The sequence below is a fragment of the Salmo salar genome, chromosome ssa15 (genome assembly GCF_905237065.1).
Source record: "Salmo salar chromosome ssa15, Ssal_v3.1, whole genome shotgun sequence".
In the NCBI taxonomy this organism is placed as follows: Eukaryota; Metazoa; Chordata; class Actinopteri; order Salmoniformes; family Salmonidae; genus Salmo; species Salmo salar.
This window is the reverse complement of record NC_059456.1, coordinates 66,605,535-66,617,971: the sequence shown is the minus strand read 5'-3', so window position 1 is coordinate 66,617,971 and position 12,437 is coordinate 66,605,535. Positions and strand designations below refer to the sequence as shown.

Sequence of the window (12,437 nt, the reverse complement as noted above, 5' to 3'; positions counted from 1 at the left end):
GCATATTTGGTTCCTATCCTAATCTGAATTCTGGTCTGATATATTCAACAAATTCAAATCCTAACCTTTGACACAAATCCACTCTCCGTAATATCATTAATGCCACCTGACATAAACTCACCCTAAAGTGAGGTCTGTTACTTTCCCTCCTAGCAACAGGCTTTTTACTTATTAAGTGGGAGCGTACTTCCCCTTCTTTATATGATACGCTTTCTCTACTCTCTCTCACTCCCTCCCTCCTTCTGTTCCCACTCTCTCCCTCTCTTTTTTAAAATATTTTTTAAAAATCTTTCTCTCTCTCTCTCTGTCGATGTCTTTCGCGCCCCATGCTATGATGCTATCGACTCTGAAGGTGATCGGTACTGAGAGTCCTGGCGGTGTCTGGGAGTGGGCTCATGAGGAGTGGGCTCATGAGGAGTGGTGGTGGCCTGTAAAATATTCATCAAACTGAGTGGGAGGAGGGGGAACGGAGGGAGGAGATGGAAAGGAGTCCACTGGGAATATCACGTCATAGCTCAGAGTAGACGGCGAGGAGAGGCAAGGAGGGATGGAGTGAGGAAAGAAGGGAGCAGTGAAGAGAAAGAAAAACTCATTGTGTGGGAGAATGTTTAAAACCCGGTGCTCGCGAATGAAAGGATGTGGGTTTGTGATGGAACGGTAAAAGAGAGGATTCGTCTCAAGGATATCATATAAACCACACAGCTAATGATTGTAGTAATAAATCATGTGATTCTGACAGGCAAAATGTATTTGAGGATTTAACTGAATTGCAGAGCATCAAGGCATGTAGTGCTGGATCTCCCCTGCGAATCCACTAAAGTGGAAAAATACAAGTCAACAGCGCCTGTTCTATTCACTCTCTTTCTCCGTCGTTGTTAATTATGTATGTCTTAGGTCTTGTTGTCCGTATATCCATTAACTGATCATTAGACAACTGCTTACAGGCCTGTCTGGCTCAGGGTGCTATCTGACAGGAAATCCATTGGAAGTGGATGGTATTGGGTGATCAATTCTGTCTCATTACTCTGAACTGTGTGGAGGTGGTTTAAAGGCCACACAGACATGTCTCCTTTCCTTACTGACAGTTGAATGTACAGTGTTTTATGATGTTGAAATAGAAACTGCAGTAGGTAGTTGACATCTTTATACACCTCTTCAAAAAGGCAGGGTGCACTGTAAACATTTTTTTCTTTGGATGAAAAAAAAACATTTTTAGCTGTTAGAATTTTTTACACCGTATTATCCACATCTTTTTTTGGGTTGTAGAATAACGATTGCTGGTGACAGTTTATGGATCTCTCTTTTTACTGCCTGAACACAAATTAAAGGAAAGACTTAGTGTGTGGCAGGCTTTCATTTAGCCATCTTCCCCGCAGAGGCCTGTGGTTTACTTCAGTTCACTTGTTCCCGACAGTTGTTTGTTTGTTTCGTGACAAAATTTGACAAGCATCTATTGAGCCGTCATGCTTTTCAGCCGTCATTAACACACTCAGCTTGACACACACAGGCACACGTACACATTTGAAATCCCCTAGCCTTGGTATTTGAAGTCCTCCCTCTGGGAAGACCTTCAGTTGAAGTTTGTCATTAGTTTGGTGAGTCAGCAGCCGTCGTCCAATCACACACAGTCAATAGCAGAACAGAGAGCCATGATGACAGAACAGGGTAGGACAGTGGATTGTTATTGTTCCATCCGGACTCGTTATCTATCTGTGTTCGGACATGACGGATTAGGGCTCCAAGAGCCTTTGAGCTGCAATCTCTCTCCCTCACAGAAGTCAGTAGTCGACAGTCTCCCTGTTCTTACTGTTCTTGGTTTGCCCTTCAGTTTGGGCGGGAAAGACAGATGTTAGCTAGATTAGGAGAGACAGGTCTCAGGTTGGTGAGACTCTGATCGGAACTATGGCATTAAAAAGCTGTGTCCTTTTTTTAATGAATTTGAATAGACATACTTTTTTTAATGAGCCCAATTAACAATGCGTAACTTTGTTTACCCTCTTCCCCGTTCAATCAAAGTATTTTAAAGTGTTCTGTCTACCGCATGACAACTACAGTTCAACAAAGTCAATTTGTCTGTAAAGTTGGCATGGGAGTTGTTACAGATTTTCCAGATGACTTAGAATGCCTGCTGCATCAACAAGCAAATAACAACATTAGCACGACAGGGCTAAAACCACTGTCTGGGAAAAAGATGATGGGTGCCGACTGGTCACTGATGCCTGTCGCATGGCTGCTACCACAGTTTAAATCACAATCTCTCTGCCAGTGCTATGGCTGTTTGAGACAGAAGATGAATAACTGAGCTGGTTTACGAAGGCTGTTCTAAGTCTCTGGAACATTCCCTCATATAACAATGTTAATGGGTTGAATTCACCCTGCAGAGGCATCCATTAGCCGATCAGGGACGGCTGGGGCATATTAGGGGTCCTCCAACAGCTAGGAGTGTGCGGATTAGTGATTTAGGACTTGTTCTCCACTGTCTGGCCTGGAAGGAAGGAAATGCACATTGATGTATGATTAAACACAGGAGAGCGTTAAGTGCTTTCTAATGGTGGGGAATGCACTATGACTGACTGTCAGTGATTGACTAGGGAGCTCCAAAGATTATAGAATGTACAAACTCTTTAAGATGTGTTTTTAATCATTAGGGTGGTTAAAGAGGATTGATTCCCTTAAGTGAAGTGGCAACAAAGAGACTAGAAAGTAAAAGGAAAGATGAGCCCAGCAACCCTGGAGGAAAACTAAGTGAAACATTTAGATACTGTATTCAAAAAGTAACTGTAACCTTTCTTCTTCTGGTATGGTGGTGTTCACCTGTCAATGAGTCCTGTCGTCTTATAGTCAACAGTGCATTAGGGGAGCCGTCCAAACCCACTGTCTGGTCACGTAGGCAAACTGCAATCTGAAGTAGATAGCAATGTACACAGACACAAACTGCACGCCACACCCAAATGCACTCATTCATCAGGAACATGCATTACATTGTAATACATCAAATCGAATTCCTAACTTCAGAAAAGAAAACATGTTCATTCATGACTGTATTCGTAAAGCACTTGCTGACATCACACACTCATTCATTGATTCATGTATTAATAACGAACATCTGGCACTCTAACCTTACACAGTCATTAAAAGGTTCAGTGGGAAGGTGGGAGGGTAGCATGACGGAGAAAGGAGTGGGGTAGTGTTTATGTGGGATAAATAAAGTAGGAAGGAAGTAGGAAAACACATTTCTGGGATCTTTTATTTCAGCTCATCAAACATGGGATCAATACTGTACATGTTGCGTTCATCGTTTTCAGACCCCTTGACTTTTTCCACATTTTGTTACGTTACAGCCTCAGTTTAAAATGTATAAAATACATTTTTTCCTCATCAATCTACACACAATACCCCATAATGACCAAGCAAAAACTTTTTTGGGGACATTTTTGCAAATGTATTAAAAATAAATCCAGAAGTATTCAGACCCTATACTCAGTACTTTGTTGAAGCATCTTTGGTAGCAATACAGCCTCGAGTCTTCTTGGGTATGATTCTACAATCTTGCCACACCTGTATTTGGGGAGTTTCTCCCATTTTTCTCTGCAGATCCACTCAAGCTCTGTCAGGTTGGATGGGGAGCGTCGCTGCACAGCTATTTTCAGGTCTCTTCAGAGATGTTAGATCGGGTATAAGTCCGGGCTCAGAGACTTGTCCCGAAGCCACTCCTGCGTTATCTTGGCAGTGTGCTTAGGGCCGTTGTCCTGTTGGAAGGTGAACCTTCGCCTGGAGCAGGTTTTTATCAAGGATCTCTCTGTACCTTGCTCCATTCATCTTTCCCTCGATCCTGACTAGTCTCCCAGTCCTTGTCGCTGAAAAACATCTCCACAGCATGATGCTGCCACCTGTCACGACTTCCGCCGAAGTCGGTCCCTCTCCTTGTTTGGGCGGCGTTCGGCGGTCGACGTCACCAGCTTTCTAGCTACCGCCGATCCACTTTTCATTTTCCATTTGTTCTGTCTTTGTCTTACACACCTGGCTTCACTCAACCAATTACTTGTTTATTATTTAACCCTCTGTTCCCCATGTTGTGTTTGTGAGGGATTCTTTATTGTAATTCGGTCCGTCTTTGTGGGCTCGTGATGTTACTTTGTAAATTTGTCTTTTAGAGTAAAGTATGTTGATTACTCATATCTGCTGTCCTGCGCCTGACTCTCTACACCAGCTACACACAGGACCCTTACACCACCACCATGCTTCACCGTAGGGATGGTGCCAGGTTTCCTCCAGACGTGACGCTTAGCATTCAGGCTGAAGAGTTCAATCTTGGTTTCATCAGACCAGAGAATCTTGTTTCTCATGGTCTGAGAGTTCTTTAGGTGCCTTTTAGCAAACTCCAAGTGGGCTGTCATGTGCCTTTTACTGAGGAGTGGCCTCTGTCTGGCCACTCTACCATAAAGGTCTAATTAGTGGAGTGCTGCAGAGATGGTTGTCCTTCTGGAAAGTTCTCCCATCTCCACAGAGGAACTCTGGAGCTCTGTCAGAGTGACCATCGGGTACTTGGTCACCTCCCTGACCAAGGCCCTTCTCCCCCGATTGCTCAGTTTGGCCAGGTGGCCAGCTTTAGGAAGAGTCTTGGTGGTTCCAAACTTCTTCCATCTAAGAATGATGGCCACTGTGTTCTTGGGGACCTTCAATGCTGCAGACATTTGTTGGTACCCTCCCCCAGATATGTGAATTAACACTGACGACACAATCCTGTCTCAGAGCTCTACAGACACTTCCTTTGACCTCATGGCTTAGTTTTTGCTTTGACATGCACTGTCAACTGTGGGACCTTATATAGAGAGGTGTGTGCCTTTAAAATCATGTCCAATCAATTGAATTTACAACAGGTGGTCTCCAATCAAGTTGTAGAAACATCTCAATGATGATTAATGGAAACAGGATGCACCTGAGCTCAATTTCCAGTCTCATAGCATAGGGTCTGAATACTTATGTAAATAGGATATTTAGCAGTACAAAACCATCCCTAGACTGGCACATTAGACAGCACATTCCTCACTAGCTAAATGCAGCAATTTACAGGTCAGATGCACAATTAAAGGGGAATTCTATATAAAAAATATATATATATTTTCTTCCAGACCCCCAAAAAAAGTATTCTGATGGGATTTAAGCATTGACAATGCCTCAGAGCATCCAGTCTTGCTGTTTCTCTATGAACAATTGTAATTTTGAGAGTGAAAAACTAGGAAAAATAAAACTGAGAAAACAGAATTTGGGATAATATAAAACATAATTTTTTGAAAAAATTACAGATTTTATTGGGGCCCCCTTAGAGTTGTAGGGGAAAGGGAAATAAGGTGCCTATTTGAATACTAGAAAAGGTTGGAGGCCCCCTGCTATAGCCTGTTCTGTTCAGTTTGAGAAGGAAAGCGCAAAGATGAGAAGGAGGACCGGAGGTTAACTTTGATAGCTTGCTACTACTAGGCTATAATTGATTTTATTGAAAACAATATGTTTCTTGCCCATGATGTATTGACCGACCTCACAATAAGCCAAATTCGCATAACTTACAATATGGTGCTGGAACAATCAATCGAAATGGACAGCTCATGGTGCTGAAAGTAGGCAAATTCGAGTAGACGTAATTCATTTAAACATATTTATTACAATTAGACTTTACTAACAAAAGAGGGCTTTGTGTTGGAGCCCATTTCTTCCTATTTAAGAAATTAAAGGTAGGCCTACCTGTTTGACAGACGAAATTAGGCTATTGGCTGCTATATCCATAGATTTGTTGGTCAATTCCTCCACCCACCATACAGTCTTTAAATAGCTTACCTCGTGTAAATAGTGTCGTGACTGTCCTGTGAGGATCACAATGGATCAGATCAACTTGGCAATGGCTGACAATAACCAGACCCTCTCCCAGGGGGGAAGGGGGGGAACTGCCCGTTAGACAGCTCACACTCGGTTGTAAATTAAGCCAGAGAGGGCTCTCTCTTGCTCTTAAGTATCAATCAAAGGAATGTCTTTGTTCACAGACACTTTTTCCCGCCCAACACTCTAACGTCCAAAAAGTGAATAATTAAACAATATTTCTAACATAACGATGTGGGAAATGGTCAGTGGGGAACTATGGGAAAAAAATGTAATATTGCTTTTCATTGTGTGATGTTATTAAAAACTGTATGGACCAAATACTGTAACTTGGAAAGGTTACCACCTATATCTGTGAAGTGTTCATCCAATATATCATGCATAGGATTTGATAAATGATGAACGTATTTTTGTTAAGATATGAATGTGATTTTAGGAGTCATACGAGATAACTTCTAATCATATCCTTTGCACATTAAGTAGCCGTGCCCCGAGTGAGGTCAGAGAGCTTGTTAGCATGATGGAATGCCCCTTTTGACTAAGAGTGCAAAAAGGCTTGGAAGAGGAATCAACCTTTAGACTGGGAAACGTGAGGCCAGAGAGCTACACGTTTGAAATGGTTGAAACTCTCAACCTCAACACGAGGTGAAGAAAATGAACTTACCAGACCAGGACATTGCCAGTCTGCAGCTGCGCGTGTAAAGTGTTTCAGACTCTGATTATCCACACGAGATGGAGAAAGGAGAAAACTCCCCTCTCAGACAATCACTGGTACGGCTAAGAGGAAGTTCTGAGGAAACATCCCATATAGACCGGACAACTAAGAAGAAGGACATTGTGACCTTTGGTGGACAATCAGAGCATGTACAAGTCACCCACAGGAAAGGCCCACCAAACCCTTTCCAAGAAGGCTTGGTTCCGACAGAGGAACGAACAAAGGCATTTCACACGTAAATACATTCATGATTTCCTACTCCAAACGGGCGGCAGTTCGTGAGCAAACTATATGATAAACATTACTGTAAGAATAGTTCTGAAATGTCTCGACGATAAGTCCATCTATGTTGTAACAAGCCGTCATATCTTGTCAGTCCACTAGGAACCTTTGTCTCATGTAAGTTTGTGTATTCTGTGTTATTATTTAGTTAGCTAGTAAATAAATGATTAAACCAATTTGTGTAGTACTGAATAATGCGCAAGGCTGGGGGTTTTGCAGATCCAAGAAGGTTAGGATTGTTCAGAATGAGCATTTGACAAGAGGTAATGATTAATAAGATGACTGTTTATCGATGAAATAGGTAAAGACCTCATAGAGTTGAATTCGGGAGATGGTAAGTCTCTTGACAACTTATTCTGTGGCGCCCCAAATCCTAATGAGTTAATTGCTACATGATGTCACGCCCTGACCATAGAGAGCCCTTGGTTCTCTATGGTGTAGTAGGTCAGGGCCTGACTAGGGGGTGATCTAGTATGTTTATTTCTATGTTGGTGCTAATATGGTTCCCAATTAGAGGCAGCTGTTTATCGTTGCCTCTGATTGGGGATCATATTTAAGTAGTTATTTCCCCATCTGTGTTTTGTGGGATAATGATTGTTAGTGTGTTTGGGCACTATGTCCTCATGGTCTTTTTAAGTTTTGTTATTCTCACTTAAATAAATATGTGGAACTTTACTCACGCTGCGCCTTGGTCCGATCATTTTCAAGAACGTGACACATGATTAATTTAATCAGGTAACAATTAAACATAGTTAGGGGATTAAATAAATAAGTCATCAGATTAATTAAAGTAAAGTCACAACAATAGAATGCCAGTGAATGGCTGTTAAGTTATAATCAAGACTGGAATTGAGAGTGTATGCCATAAACCTACCTTTAATTAAAGAAAATGGCAAAAAGCACAGGCCTAACCCTTGTTAGTTTAACATTTTGAAGAAAATAAAACAGATCTGATTTATATAAAGTGATCTAGAACTGCGCTTTGGTCCGCAATGCTTTATGCTAGAAATTGTTTTGTTTCTTTTACATTCAGAGGCTGACTTTGCATGGGAAGTAATCTAATTCTGCCACTATCAATTGATTAAGCTATTCACTTTCAGTACAATAGATGTTTAAACTCAGACAGCTTTTAGGGAAACACTTGTGACCTTGTCCCATTGGGTTAAGTTATGGAAGAAGAGCAGCCAGCAGTTAAGCTTACATTTTTCTGTGTCGGTAGGCCTACTGTCTGGGGTGGAACGGTACGCCTCACTTTTGAACGTACCATGCTCAGATTCATGATGACGTCTCAGTTTTAATTATTTACAAACAGGGACAGTTTAGTTGAAAACAAGACGCACTGATTTGGCATTGGAGAAATAGGATAAGAGGAACACATAGGCATATCAAGGGTTTAGGTAAATAAGATTTTGCTGAAGGGAGGGCCATCCATATTCATTTCAGAGAGTTCCGATTTTCTCCATGAAACCCCTGTTATAAATAAAGTTCACTCCCTTACTCCAATGTCTCTCGACCTGTGCATCTACGTTAGAAACGTTCATTTGTAGGCTAGGTTGTAGCAACCTCATGATGGGTATAGGGCAAGTATCGTGTAGTAGCCTAAACCTATTGATGTTACATTGAGCTGGGAGAATGGAATATGAATGACAGTCATCCAATATACTGTAATAGAAATAAGGCCGTGCTCATGATTTTATTTGACAAAAATTGTCCTCCCTAATCTAAAACAGTCCCGACCACCGCTGGTGTGTGTGCGTTGAAAGATGGCAAGGCTGAGCCATTTAATTGCCCTTAGCATGGCACAAATTCAGTCGTCAATCATTGTGTGTGTTTGTCAGCCCTCTCTCTAATCGCAGATGTGTCCTGTTGTACCATAGCGCCGAGCAATGGTCCGCTCCCAGCTTTGCACAGTGAGAATGGAGCTCTCTCTACTTCCTTTTCTCTCTTTACCTCGCTTAACTTCTCCCTCTCTTTCTATCTCGTTCTTTCCCTCGTTCCCTCTCTCACATTTGTTTCTCCCGTCCCCTCTCTCTCTTTCTTCATAAGTAGGCTGTGACTCAAATCGCACGCCTCAAGTTACTGTATAGTTAGCTATTTAAACACAGTGTCAGCCATGCTGATGTTTGTAGTTCTTTGAAACACTTACTGCCCTTTCTGTGCCCTGCATCACCAGATGTGCTCTTTCTTTACTCAATTGAGTTTCTCATAGCATTGCTTCACTCCTCCATCTTGGGGGGCCTAGCATGACTTCTGACATGCTGCGACAGCTTCTTTCTTAAGCCATCATAACAGCTGATGAGTTCATACAGCAACCATACCATTCTGTGTGATTCTTTCTGTGTTGTTTGTTCCCTTGACCAGAAGGCAGCTTCTTCACAGGCATGTTTGGTCTCCATGGTAACAGCAGGTCTATTTTTATTTTTTTATTTAACCTTTATTTTTAACAGGGAGTCATGCTGAGACCAAGTTCTCTTTCACAGATGAGCCCTGTATACACATAAATACACACTATACATACCAATATTCACATCAATACACGACAACCAAAACACAAATCATAGAAAACAAACACACTATTTAGTAAGAAATTGCCCTAAGAGGCCCCCAGTTCATTCTATTTTAGAGAGCCTTGGAGATCGTTCCACAAGTAAGGTGCAAAAAAAACTCAAAGCAGATTTACGTAACTCAGTGGCGATCGAAGGGATATCCAGAGTTAGCCAACCCTGAGACCAGGTCTGACATCTTGTACGTTTTTTTTTTCTTCTTTTTTTACGTCTGTAAGTAAACAATGAAGTAAGGTACAGCGTTTTTGAAGGAATGTTTTAGAAACAAAAAGCGTTCAGCGCATCGATCTACCAGACATCAAAGAGGGTCAGCCTACTTTCTGATACAGAATGCAGTGCTGGCTTTTTTTCAATCCAGATACCCCGATATTTCTAAGCGGGGACACGATCAACAAAGGCACCATCCAATGTATACTGAACAAAAAATAAACGCAACATGTAAAGTGTTGGTCCTGTGTTTCATGAGCTGAAATGAAAGATCCCGGGAATTTTCCATACACACAAAAATATTATCTCTCTCAAATGTTGTGCACAAATTTGTCTAGTGCACAAATTTGTCTACATCCCTATTAGTGAGCATTTTTCCTTTACCAAGATAATCCATCCACCTGACAAGGGTGGCATATCAAGAAGCTGATTAAACAACATGATCATTACACAGGTGCTTGGGACAGTAAAATGCCATTAAAATGTGCAGTTTTGTCACACAACACAATGCCACAGATGTCTCAAGTTTTGAGGGAGCGTGCAATTGGCATGCTGACTGCAGGAATGTCCACCAGAGCTCTTGCCAGAGAATTTAATTATAATTTCTCTACCATAAGCCGCCTCCAATGTTGTTTTAGAGAATTTGGCAGTACGTCCAACTGGCCTTATAACCGCAGACCATGTGTAACCACGCCCGCCCAGGACTTCCACATCTGGCTTCTTCACCTGCGGAATGGTCTGAGACAAGCCAACCAGACAGCTGATGAAACTGTGGGTTTGCACAACCAAAGAATTTCTGCACAAACTGTCAGAAACCATCTCAGGGAAGTTAATCTGCGTGCTTGTCATCCTCACCAGAGTCTTGACCTGACTGCAGTGGACAAATGCTCACCTTCGATAGCCACTGACACCCTGGAAAAGTGTGCTCTTCACGGATGAATCCCGGTTTCAACTGTACCGGACAGATGACAGCGTGTATGGCGTCGTGTGGGCAGGCGGTTTGCTGATGTCAACATTGTGAACAGATTGCCCCATAGTGGCGGTGGGATTATGGTATGGGCAGGCATGAGCTACAAACAATGAATACAATTGCATTTTATCGATGGTAATTTGAATGCACAGAGATACCTTAATAACGATATTGCACAGCCCCATGTCGCAAGGATATGTACACAATTCCTGGAAGCTGAAAATGTCCCAGTTCTTACATGGCCTGCATACTCACCAGACATGGCACCTGTTGAGCATGTTTGGGATGCTCTGGATCGACCTGTACGACAGCCCGTTCCAGTTCCCGCCAATATCCATCAACATCGCACAGCTATTGAAGAGGAGTGAGACAACATTCCACAGGCCACAGTCAACAGCCTGATCAACTCTATGCGAAGGAGATGTGTCGCGCTGCATGAGGCAAATGGTGGTCACAACAGATACTGACTGGTTTTCTAATCCACGCACCTACTTTTTTTAATCCACGCACCAACAGATGCATATGTATTCCCCGTCATGTGAAACCCATACATTAGGGCCTAATGAATTTATTTCAATTGACTGATTTCCTTATATGAACTGTAACTCAGTCAAATCTTTGAAATTGTTGCATGTTGTGTTTATATTTTGTTCAGTGTACATATGCATAAATTATACATCATATATTTTTACATGATTTGGAGAATATATAGTTGGTTTGACCTGCATTAACTACCAATTTCAGTTCAACAAAGGCTTTCTGCAAAGAAATGAAGGCAGATTGAAGCTCCGAAAAGAATCTGGTCAACCGTGGGGGCCAATAGCACACACAACAGTGTCATCTGCATACAGGTGTATGTTAAAAAGAATTGCAACTAGACCAACATTGTTAATATAGACAGTATTAAGTACAATACCTAAAATTGATCCCTGTGGGACACATTTCATAATATCAAGGAAAACTGACTTAACACCATCAGAAAATTCTATCGAGTCATTTCAAAACAATGGCACATGGTTCATACCGATTGCACACAATCTTCGAATCAACAGTATCGAAAAGTCAATAAAAAGGACAGCATAGTGCTTCCTCCTATCCATGAACTTTAACACCAAGGGCGCAGCAGAGATGAGGATATACCCTGCCTGAAACAAGACTGGTGAACACTTAGAAGACATTGCTAGGAAGGATCGAAGCTAAAAGGTGATTAATGATTTGAAAAGTTTTGCTAGGCAAGACAATTTTGAGATAGGAAGATAATTATTTAGGTCGGAAGGATCACCACCTTTGTGGAGCGGGAGCACATGGTCCGCCTTCCAAACCCTGGGATTAGCACCAGAGATAATCACAAGTAGGAAGTTGTTGAAATGAAAACAAAGATTCACTGATCTTCCATCGAGCCTGCAAGGGGAGAGCAGTCGACTGACTGACCAGGGTCAATACATTTTTTAATTTAACTAGGCAAGTCAGTTAAGAACAAATTCTTATTTACAATGACGGCCTACCGGGGAACAGTGGGTTAACTGCCTTGTTCAGGGGCAGAATGACAGATTTTTACCTTGTCAGCTCAGGGATTCAATCCAGCAACCTTTCGGTTACTAGCCCAACGCTCTAACCACTAGGCTACCTGCCGCCCCATTAAACCACCATTAAAATAAATAAAAATGTAAATCCTGCAGAGATAAAATCCTGATTAAAAGCATTACTTATCAAATGTTTCTCATGCATGATGTCAGAGTCTGATACAACGTGCTTAGGCAGGGAAGGAGAGGAATTTCCACGCTTCAGTGCATTAACTGTTTTCCAAAATGTAGAAGGATCACCAACA

The 12,437-nt window shown here is 41.9% G+C and overlaps 1 protein-coding gene across 1 annotated transcript in view; it reads left to right on the top strand.

The window, feature by feature from the left end:
• Positions 1–12,437, top strand: part of LOC106571949 (acid-sensing ion channel 1) — an 88,319-nt gene that overhangs the window by 69,622 nt on the left and 6,260 nt on the right. The window lies entirely within an intron of this gene.